This window comes from Monodelphis domestica, chromosome 1 (assembly GCF_027887165.1).
Source record: "Monodelphis domestica isolate mMonDom1 chromosome 1, mMonDom1.pri, whole genome shotgun sequence".
NCBI classification, from domain to species: Eukaryota; Metazoa; Chordata; class Mammalia; order Didelphimorphia; family Didelphidae; genus Monodelphis; species Monodelphis domestica.
This window is the reverse complement of record NC_077227.1, coordinates 553,660,288-553,672,724: the sequence shown is the minus strand read 5'-3', so window position 1 is coordinate 553,672,724 and position 12,437 is coordinate 553,660,288.

Genomic DNA, 12,437 nt, shown 5'->3' with positions numbered 1-12,437 from the left:
GATACAACCATTCTAGAGTGCAATTTGGAACTATGCCCAAAGGGAGCTAAAAGGCAGTCTGCCCTTTGATCAAGCCATAGCACTGCTGGGTTTATTCCCCAAAGAGATAATAAGGAAAAAGACATGTACAGGAATATTCTTAGCTGTGCTCTTTGTAGTGGCAAAAAATTGGAAAATGAGGGGATGCCCTCCAATTGGGGAATGGCTGAACAAATTGTGGTATATGTTGGTGATGGAATACTATTGTGCTCAAAGGAATAATAAAGTGGAGGAATTCCATAGTGGAACAACCTCCAGGAATTGATGCAGAGTGAGATTTTACACAGAGACTGATACACTATGGTACAATCAAATATAATGGACTTCTCCATTAGTGGCAATGAAGTGATCCAGAACAACTCAGAGAGATTTATGAGAAGAACACTATCCACACACAGAGGAAAAACTGTGGGAGCAAAAACACAGAAGAACAACAACTGCATAATTCCATGGGTTGATGGGGATATGATTTGGGATGTAGACTACAAATGATCATACTAGTGTAAACATTAACATGAAAAATGTTTTTGATCAAAGACACATGTAAAACCCACTGGAATTGAGAGTCAGTTATGGGAGTGGGCAGGGGGAGAGGAGGGAAAGAATATGATTCTTGTAACCAAGGAATAATATTCTAAATTGACCAATTAAATAAAAATAACAAATAAATTAATGAAATTAAGGTGTACACAGTAATTCTATGAGGCAGGCAGATGCATGGTTGTATCACTATGATTTTACAGGTGGGGAAACAGAGTCTCAGAGAAGATATGACTTGCCCCGAGTGCCAGCTACATATGTCAGACTCAAGATCATAAAAGTAGAGATCTTAGAATTCAAGTACAAGCTCTTCATCTCAGATATGAGGAAAATGAAGTTCAGAGATTCTTGTTGATGGGCAGGGATCAAACCCAGGGTTTCCCAATGGTAATAACTCCAACTCTCTATCCCCTCTGTGGTAGTATCTCTCAAAGATAGAATAAAAATATAAAAACATGGTTGAAATTCCACATCTCTTTCCACTGATTTTCCCTAATATTAAAATATTTATATATAGGCATATATATATATATATACATATACACATTGTGTATATTTAAATGAATTTAATGAAATTTAAAATGAATGAGAACATATTTAACCCACTTTACCTACCTGTTTCAGGTCACTTTTCTAACCCACCTTCCCATCCACCCCTTATTTATTGCCATCTGCTCTGTATCTGTCTAAGTCTTCCCATCCCTACTTCCCCTCCAGATATTTACTACCCTGGAACAGTACTCATATCACCATCACCTTAGCTTATGGGAAGGTCATGGTAATTGAATGCCCTAGTGACTAAATCAACATTTCTGATTCTCCAGACCAAAATTATATTTCTTAGATACTACTTCTGTATTTTTGTTGTCTAACACTATTAGAATTTAAGTTCTTCAAAAAGAGGGACTCTCTCCATTTTAAATTTATATCATTAGCACGTGAATGGCACATAGTAATACTTACTATTTTCATTGTCTCCTCTCTCCCTCTTCCTTTCTTTGAAAAAACCCATTGATTTACTTGTTTATGTTAAAGTTTCATAGTATTACCCTCCTTCCCTCTCCTCTCTGCATTGGAGAAGGCATCATTTGAAAAAACCAATATTCAAATATATATATATATATGTGTGTGTAAATATATAATGATGTCTTCTCTGTTTATATTTATCACTTCTTTCTCTTGAGTTGGGCATATACAAGTTATTCTTTAAAGAATATTTCTATTGATATATAATTTTTTTTGTTCTCCTCTTTTCATAATTTCATTTAGGGCTTTCCATTTAAAAAAAAATTCACCTGCTCATAATTTCTTATGGTAAACAACTTATTTAATCCCCCAATTTCCAGTACTTTGCCACCACAAAGAGAAAGTCTATGAATATTTTAGAAGAAATATATTATTTTGATTTTTTGTCTGATTACCTTGGCAAAAATGACTTAATAATAGAATTGCTGTTTTTAACAGAATTAACAATTTGGTAACTCTGGGCATAATTCCAGATTGTTTTCCAAAATAACTGCATCAGTTCAGAGTTCCACTAATTGTGTATTAGTCTCCCCATTTTTCTATATCCTCTCTAACACTTGTCATTCAGCTATTTTATCATTTTATTATTTTAGCCAGTTTGATAGGTGTGAGATATCTCAGAGTTGTTTTGATTTACATTTATCTAATCAATAATGATTTACAGCAATTTATGACTATATATAGTTTTGATTTCTTCATCCAAAAATTGTCTATGAACATTTTAACAATTTATGAATTTTAGAAATATATTTATACCATTTCACAAAGTTCTTTCTATTTTTTTATATGAAACCTCTATCCAAGAAATTATCTACAAAATGTCACCCTAATTTTCTGTTTTCTTTCTAATCTTGGCTGCACTCATTTTATTTTTTAAAAAAACTTTTAAATTAAATGTAATTCAATTTTTCTACTTCTATATTTCACAGTCCTTTCTATTTCTTATTAATTCATACATTGCTCTACTAATAAATCTGATAATGTGAACTCTTATCCTAAAATCTTATTATTTTTGTCAAGCACAAAGTTTTTCAGTTTCCTTTCTTCATCCCTCTTTCTCCCTTCTGTATTCTATCTCTGTCTGTCTGTCTGTCTGTCTCTGTTTCTCTCTCTTTCAATTTATCCTTATGTAGCATGATCTCAAGAACATAATTCTATAATTTGGGTATTATCTTGTAGGAATAAAGCAGAGTGATTTCTTCTAAAACTCCTGGACATTATATCTCTTAACAAAGCCTAATCTGGCTTTCGCTATGTATGTGTTGCTACTTTGCTGCACTTGGATTCCACTGAAACTAATTGATATTTTTCAATCAAACTGCTATATAAGCATACTTCTGTCTGATATGTTAAGTTCAATTTTTTTAACCCAAGTATAAGACATTACATTCAGTCCTTTTAATATTTTATCATATTCTGGTTAGCTGTGTGCTAGCCTGTTAAAAACTTTTTTGAATCCTGAATGAAAAATTTTATTGTATTAGCTGTCCTTCCATATTTCATCTGAAAATTTGATTTCAAAAATGCCATATACATCAATTTCCAAGAAAATGATAAAACTCCTAACAGAGCTCAGGGCAAAAATTGGATCACTCAAGTAGAGGATTCCTTTTATATTTACAATTATTATATGGTGATCAGTCATTTATCTGTTACAATTTGCTCTTAGTATTTTTTTCCCTTTTGAGACCCATTGAACAAGTCTCATCCACTTTCCTTGTAACACACTTTCAAATACTTGATGGTAGCTGCTATTATGGCCCCTTGGGTTTTTTGCACATAATAGAAATTCAATAATATCTGATACTCAAAAGTTAAAATTTATATTCACCCTATCTCAAAAACTAATATTATCTATTACATAAGTAAGCGGCTATTTTTCTTTTTTTAATTCTGCCCCTGTACTTTCATACCGGACATTTTAATTCAATAGGTTTTATTTTTGTTAAATTGGTACAGACATAATTACAACCTGTGCACAGGAATGTCATTTGAAACCTCTATGAGCTTTGTTCTGACCACATTTGTAATATTGTGTTCAACTAAGAGTATTACTTTTTGGATTGATTGATAAAGAAGAAAGCTTCTAGAAGATTTGTTATAATAGGTAGCTACTAAAAGCTAAGGTTCCAAAGAAAAAGTACCATAAGGTAGAATATCCTTAGTTCATATAGCACTACAAAATCCTCTTGTGATCCATCCCTGGTGATCAAAAATCCCTCCACTCTACCACTATCAAAGTTTTACTCCATTCATCTCAAAAACTGTTCCAAAACCTCTTCCCCTCTTCTTTCAGCCTAAATAGTTCCCTTCTTACAACAGATAACACCCTCTTTCCACTCTGAGAAGGTGGTAGCCATCTGCCAAGAACTCTAACAGCTTTTCAATGTATAAGGCTTTAAACTTGGTTTCAAAAGAAATTACCTTTACACAGTCTGGGAGAAAAAGAGCTAATTACTAGTTTGACCTCAAATAACTCTAAAGGTTTTAGTGAATTGAAAATTTTGCTTTTGTTTCACTTTCAAAAATTTCAGTTTGATCCAAGTGTGGCATTGTAGAGAAAAGAGCATTTCCTAAGGCTACATAAAGGGACATACTGTCAAAGATTAGCTCTTTGATCATTCTACTATATTTGCCCCTGATAAGACCACATTTGTAGTACTGTATTCAATTAAGAGTATTACTTCTTGGAATGACTGATACAGTAGGAGTATCTAGAAGAATATTATCATGATGGCATAAATTTATTTTGAGAACATGTCCTATGAGGATCACTTGAAGCAAGTGGAAGATATTTAGCATAGAGAAGAGTTAGTAGTTACTTAAATGGCCTTCAACAATTTGAAAGATTGTGTATATGGGGCATATGAAGTGTTCAGGGAAGTAACTCTACTGTAAGAACTTTCTTAGTCCTTTTATGGGCTGCTTTCCTCTTTTGGTGTCCACCTGCCACCTAGCTCTAATATGTGGTTTCAAGAAACTTCATCATGTGCAGTTGCCACACCTCAGTAAAACTTCTTGGCAGACAGACTAAACTAGATTGAGGGTAACTGACAGGCTTCAATATGATGGTGAGTTGGGGGGAGGTAAATATCTCAGCATGTGAAAACATTGTCCCATTGAAGGGATAGGTGAGAACAAATTGTTTCAATAGCCATGAAGATGGTGGAAGCAGGTGATATAAAGCAATTACAGCTTGGTTACACATGGAAGAAGCCATGATTATCAATTGCACACTGAGCAATCACTATTTGTCTTGGATTTTGTCTTTCCACTGAACTTCAGTGACACCAGAAGACAGAGTAAGGCTGATGATTTTGTGCAACTTGCTGCACTTGGTTTAAGTTTAATTTGGTTTAAATTTACGTGCAAATAAAAAAGTGTCATTATAGATAACATTGATTCTATTTTAGTACAAAAAGACAACCAAAGTATGAGTGATTCATTTTGATTTGTCTTGGGATCATGAATTACCCTTTATTTTAACTTTTTAAAATATATTGATCATTGATTATCTTGAAAAGTTAGTTTAACATCTTTATTTTACAAATTAAGAAACTGATACTGATGGAGGTGAAATAATTTGTAAAGTAATTTGTTATTTTAATACATATGTAAGTAACTGAGTCTGGTTTTTACTTCATATTCTTTCAATCTCAATTCAGAATTAATTGGTCTCAGAAGATAGAAATTGGGACAATAAATAGAGAGAAAGAAAGATGTTGAGAAGTGACTTAAAGGATGGAAAAATTCCTAGGATTAAGACTCTCAAAAAGTCAAATGGATCACTTCTAAGACACCTTTGAATAGATCTAGATGACCACTTGGTTGGTTACATTGTAATGAGAATTCTTGTTCAATTAGAGTTTTTATTAGAAAAATAGAAACACCTACCAATTCTGAGTCTCCCTGGTATTATGCCAACCTTATAGTGTCACCACTTGCTTCCTCCTCTTTTTCACTGGTCATAGAAGTAGAAGTGGAATCTTGTTTTTATCAAGGTCATTCATTCTCTAGTGCCCTTCAGCCCATTTTCTCTTACTGGTTTTTTTTTTTATTAGCAGGCATTTCCACTTTCTCATAAATTTTCTTAAAAGTGATTTTTAAAATAATAAGGATTTATTTCCTCTTATTCCCACATTTGCTTACTCCCTATTATCTCTCATGTATTTCTATTATCTTTCTCTTTACAGATTTCATCCCATCTCTCAACAAACATGTTTAGGTCTCCAAAATGTTTTAAGTTCTCCTTTCACCTATTTTCCTTATCTAGTTACTGTTTCATATCATACTTCATCTATCCTACTACACATGTTGAACACTTTCTCTATTCACAATATGTCTATGTTCTTACTACTTACTCTCTCCTCAAATCCTAATGGAAGCTTCAGACACCAATAGGTAATCAATTGCCTTGCTACCATCCCCAAAACTCATCCTCTTTGAGACAGAAAGAAAATTATCAGCACAGGACAGGTCAATGTTTATTAATGAGAGGAGAAAATATCATTAAAGCAAAATCTCAAAAGAGGATCAAAATGAATGTAATTGGGACTTATTTTGCACATATTTTCTATAATTTAATATGCATTCATTATGTCTCTGCCATTAGAAAGTAAGCTTCTTAAAGACAGGGAGTTTTTCATTTTATCTTATATCCCTAATACTTTGCACAATGAACATCTCATAGTAAAGTGCTTAATAAATCTTTGTTGATTCATTAATTAATTTTGACAAATAAGAAGGAATAGAAAACCAGTGAAGATGAAAACAAAGACAGTTTGGATGAAGTAAGATGAGAGACTTAATCTAAATAAAATGTCAAGTAGTCCAATCTCCTGAACTTTATTAATAAGGAGGTTCTCATATATGAGTGAAGATAAGGGAATGATATCTATTGCTGCAGTGCCGAGTCCTACTATTTCTACTTCTGTTGGGTGAATCTGTAGAATATATCCAACATAAAAAGTCAATATAGAAGAGAAAGAATGTTAGATTTGCAGTTTGATAAACTGCATTCAAATACCTACTCTGATACTTACTACCTGAATGACCTTAGGCAAAACCATGATTATGATACATTTCAAGAAATTAATTGCAGATCATGTGAAATTTCACAACTTCGAAGTCTTTCTAGTTATAAAAATCAATCCATTAAAAAGCTTTTAAATGACATTTTATCAGTTTAAATTGAAGGACTGTGCTAGATGAAGAGAATAATTCAATTTCCATTTTTTACATGTGAAAGTGACAAATCTAATTGCCTTACTTTTATGAGGATGAACCTATAGGGTATCAACAACACTGGTTATATGTTAATATAAGTCCTGAATAACCACTAACAAAATGAAAAATCTACCCTGCTCCTCTTGGTTATCAAAAATGTCGTCTCCAAGTTTAATTTATTTTCATTAGTGTTACGTGAGGCACATTGCAACAGTTCAGTTTTAATGGATTGTTCAGGCTCCATTCTGTGTCATTTGAGTATTCATTGAGGTAACTAGAAACAGAGGTTGCATCTCATCAGCCTTCAAATTAAGCAGTGGCAGAATCTGATTTATTAACAGACTTATGAATCACCCACCCACAGTCATGGACATTAGATGTTCGTGACTCTGGGGCAGTGCTGTATCTGAGAAACTGATGAAGTAGATATTTAGAAAATGTTGAGTATAGGTTTCTTCCCCAACACACACACAGACACACACACACAAACACACACATACACACAAATCTGTTGGTCACATTTATGGGAAACAAAAGTTCTCTAATTGTTTATCTTCCTGTGCTGTCTTTATATATTAGCTCAGAGACTTAAATGTATTAAAATAATGAAAAAAGAGAAATAGGATTTCTTCTTGAAAAAAATCAAATATGATGTTGTAATAATGGTATATTTCTATAGAAACATATTAAAAATTCCAGTTTTGTGGGAGTATTATAATATAATAATAACATTCATAATAATTAGCCTTTAGTTATTGATTCAAGGTTTTCAAAGTGATTTACATTTATTTCTTCACAACAAACACAGGGAAGGGAAGAGAAAAGGAGGGAAGGGAAACTCTTTCCAAGGATCTAAAGTAGCAGAAATATTTTTTCTCCATTCTTCCTATGCTCCCTTTTACACCAAAGTCACCAAATATCAAAGTATATATTGATTTAATTCATAGAGAATTACTAAGTTTATAATAGAATTTCTCTACCTCCTCATCTTTGTGATAGCTATTGGGAAATAAACTACATTTATCTTTGTGGTGGTCTTCTTGCAAAAGCTTATTTTGAACACGGTAATAAAGTATATTGTCTCCTTATGCCATACAAAATCTAAGTCCTTTGTCATTTAAAATTCTTTACCACCTCCTCTCTCCTACCTTGACATTTTTGTTATACAATACTTGACAACCTCCTCTGGCCTAACTGATATTCTTAGATGGCAATATTCCATCTCCTGACATGCCTAGAATGTTCTTATTCACTTTTGCCTCTTAGCTTCCATGCCTTCTCTCAAAAATCCCAAATCCCAACTTCCATAGAAAGCCTTTTTGTAGCAGTCCACCCCTAGCTATGGGCAAGGGGAACAGTTGGTATGTACAGATTGCCTTAGAAGAGAGCATGCTCAGTCTTGAGCATGTGCAGTCTTGCACATGGCTGGGAAAGCCTCTGACCCTTGACCCCAGCTTCCCCCAGGTTTCTTTGTGCTCACCTGGTTAAGAGAAACCACACCTATACCTTGTCATTAACCAATGAGAATCAATCCTATGTACTGTGTATATTTGCATATCAAAGACTATATTTGGCCCAGCAAGCTCCACCTCTCTCTCTCTCTCTCTCTCTCTCTCTCTCTCTCTCTCTCTCTCTCTCTCTCTCTCTCTCTCTCTCTCTCTCTCTCTCCCTTTCAGGAGCTGATGGCTGTCCAGGCAGGAGCTTGGCCTCTGGCCTCTGGCCAAGCTCCATCTTTAAATCTTTTCCATCTCTCTTTCATCTCTCCAACCTGTGTGGTATTAAATGTGGATCTCTGGACTGGTAAAAGCCTTCGAAGTGATCAAAGCTTGGCTGTGGCTTATGGAAAATTAATAAAGACTCATTCCTGCCACCTCATATCTCTAATTTGACTCCATCATCCCCCTCGTGGTATTTAAAACTTCTATCCTGTCTCTATCTTCCTACCTTAAAGCTTCTCTCCCCTCTGAGAAAGCTTTACTTTTGTACTAACCCCCTAACTCCCTGTAAGTGCCTTTGCTTCTGAGGTTACCTTCCTTCTACTCTCTATATCTTGAATACATCTAACTATTTGCATGTTCTCTTCTGCATTGGAATGTAATTTCCTTAGAGAAAGAACTGGTTTTTACCTTTGCTTGCATCTTCGAAGCTTAGCCTGCTCTCTGACAAAGAAAAAACGCAAATATTTATTGACTCACTGACTGATTGACCGCTCTCAGTCTCAGTTTCTCATCTGTATTCCTTCCTTCTGTCCTTCCTTCCTCACTTCTTTACTTCTTCCCTCCATCTTCTACTTTCTCTTTCTTCCCTCCTTCCCTTTTTTGTTCTAATTCTTTCCTTTCTTCCTTCTTTTCCTCCTTTCTCTCTTTTCTTCTCCTTCCTTCCATCCATATTTTCTCTTACCTTTTTTATTTTTACTTTTGAAATGAGATTTAGGCTAATTAGAGACTATATAGACAATCTTTTTTTTTCAAATTCCTTAAAATATGAGAAAAATGGAATAAAAATATACAACTCTTTCCCCCAACACACAACACACACACACACACACACACACACACACACACACACACACACACACACACACACACACACACACACCTAATGGCTAATGGGCATGGTGAACTTGGGATAATGGATGACAATTTTATTTATTTCTCTCAGCCTTGTGAACCCATAGGCAATTACCTCATTTAACTTGCTCTTGTTACAGTTCTTAAGCAGAAGTCATACAAGTAATTGCTGGTAAATCTGAGACCTAGGTCTCTTGATGTCTAGTCCATTGCCTCTGCAACTGCATCATGGTCCATAGTCAATTCTCCCCCTTTACCATGATGACAAAAGCAAAATTTACTTTGGAGAGATGTTTGAACTTATTGCATTTAGAATCATGTCATTTATAGACCTGCAAAAGTCACACTATTTCAATATCCCAAGGCCAGATTAGGAAATGATGCCATCTAACTGTCTCCTTGAGTTATAAAGGTCTCTCTATTCTTTGGAATGAATAGAAACAGTTTCTTCTTACCACAAGAAGAGGAAAGAACTGTCTGCTTTTAAAGGTTTTATATTCAGACCATTAAAACATAATAAAACTGAATCCTAAACTTTCAATGTTATCACTTTGTCATCTACTTGGAGAAAAGTCAAAGCCTACATCAATTTAATTCAATCCAAACACTCACATATGAAGCACCTACTAAGATCCAAACACTAAATTATGTCTTTTTGATTCAGAGACAAAAATGAAGTCCTTGACTTCAGTATGTGTTATAAATCTATTTGTAATATCAGCAACCCAATTCAGATATTCAAGAATTACATCAAACTACTTTGAGCTCTCATTTTACATGAGAAAAATGAGGCCCAGAGAATCTAAATGGCCCAATGTCAGTCAGCAAGTTAATCAGAGGATCAATCAATCTACAAGTATTTAAGAACATACATTTAGAGCTAAAAGAGATATTAGAAATATTCTAATCCAATTTCTTATTTTAAAGATGAGTAAATTGACTCTGAGATGCAGAGATATTACATAAGCAGGAAGTAGCAGAAGCAAGTTTTGAACTCTGACCCTCCAGTTCCAAAATACATTCTCCTGCTACACACTGGCACCACAAATAAAGATCTGAATACAATTCTTCTGACTTCTTGTGACTCTTTTATATATCACAGATAATCTCCAAACTGGTATATAAATGTAAATTTTCTTATTTTTGCAACAAAATTAGTTTGGTAGAGAAGGTGATAAAATTCCAGGGATCAAGGACTAATTACAAAAATAATTATAGTGATCATTTACGTAGTGCTTTAAAGTTGGGAAAAAAAAAAGCTATCTTATAGCAACCCTTAGAAGCTGTAGGTACTATTATTATTATCAGTACAGATAAGGAGACTGAGACAAAGAGAAGTTAAATGATTTTTGAAAGGTCACATAATAAGAGTTCAAGGAAGGATTTGAATTTATATTTTCCTGATCTTAAATTCAACATTATTTACTTTCTACCACCTAGCTTCTTCAGGTAAGCCCTGGTCTTGTGAAAAGAGGGTTGCAATGGAAGAATGTAAGAGAACGGAAGCTTGAAAAAGAATGGTAGGGGGCAGTTAGGTGACTCAGTGCATTGAGAGTCAGGCTTAGAGAAGGAGGTCCTGGGTTCAAATTTGTTCTTAGACACTACCTATCCTGGACAAGTCACTTAACCCCCATTGCCTAGTCCTCACCATTCTTTTGTCATGGACCCAATTCACAGTATTGATTCTAACACAAAAGATAAGGTAAGAGAAGAAGAAAGAAAAGAAAGTTATAAAAGAATTAGAGCTAATCCTAAGCATAGGCATTCATGTTCCATACACATCTAGGACCCTAATGGTTAAAAGAAAATCAGGTTGTAGAAGGGAAGGTCGAGCACACATCATATCCACACAATTTTTGCACTCTGAGCAATTTTGTGATTCTGCAGATCAATTTGAGAGCTAAGATAGCAGCCAGACAGGGTTGGAAATATAGTGGTCACAGCTCAGGAGCCCTAGGAGAGAGCAAGGAGGAAGAACCAGGGAACTCCAGAGGAGAAGGAAAGCCTTAGTCTCCAGAAGGTTTATGAATTCAAATCTAGGAAGGGTTGTGAAGTTATAAAATGCTCTGTTGCATTGTGGAATTCTGTGCTTGAAGAAGAAAGGGAATGGGTGATATTCCCAGATAAACAACTTTTTAAAGTTCAGGTCACCTGTTGTACTTATCCTCAGTTCATCTTACCTCACTATTTACTATGTGCTAAGAACTACTAAAAATTAACAGCCTGTATCACAAAGAGCCTAGATAGATAGCAAGATAGCAAGATAGCAAGATAGATAGATAGATAGATAGATAGATAGATAGATAGATAGATAGATAGATAGATAGATAGATAGATTGATAGCCAAGTAGTTTAAAAAGGAAGGTGAGAATTCTGAAATAGAGATTTTGAACAAGGGCTGGATCAGTGGGGTTTTATTTTAAATGCCAAAGTTTCTTGAGGCATTTCTACTTCCCTCAGTACTTGGTCTTTAATAATGTCGCTTTTGGCATCAGGCCTTAAGATGTCATTGAGATCAAGAGACATCCTATAGAAGAGAAAATTAAAGCCCAGAGAGAAATGACTTACCTAAGATCACATAGCCAATAAGTGTCAGAGGTAAAATATAAAATCAGACCTAGGACTCTATCAGTATGCCACATTTGCCTCTATAAAATGTTGTTATTCTTCCAAGATAAACTTAATAATTTTCACAGAAAACCAATCAGATATCCATATAAAACAAAGGATACTGTGAGACCCTAAACTTATAAGTTTAGGTTATAGCCTTTGACAAAGAAGAATCAAGTTAATTTTTTTTTAATATAAAAAATGTTTCAAGGAATGATTCTCCTTTTCTCTCCTTTCTTGTTTAACTTTTTCTTTTCATGTATATAAATAAAGATACATATATATATATATATATATATATATATAGTTCCTTCCACATTGCAGGGGTTAAGGGCACAGTACCCCTGCCATCTGGAAAATCCACATCAATTTTTTTTTACCTCCCTTCGTACCAGAGAAGTCTATTTTTTTTTCTTTTTCCTTTAT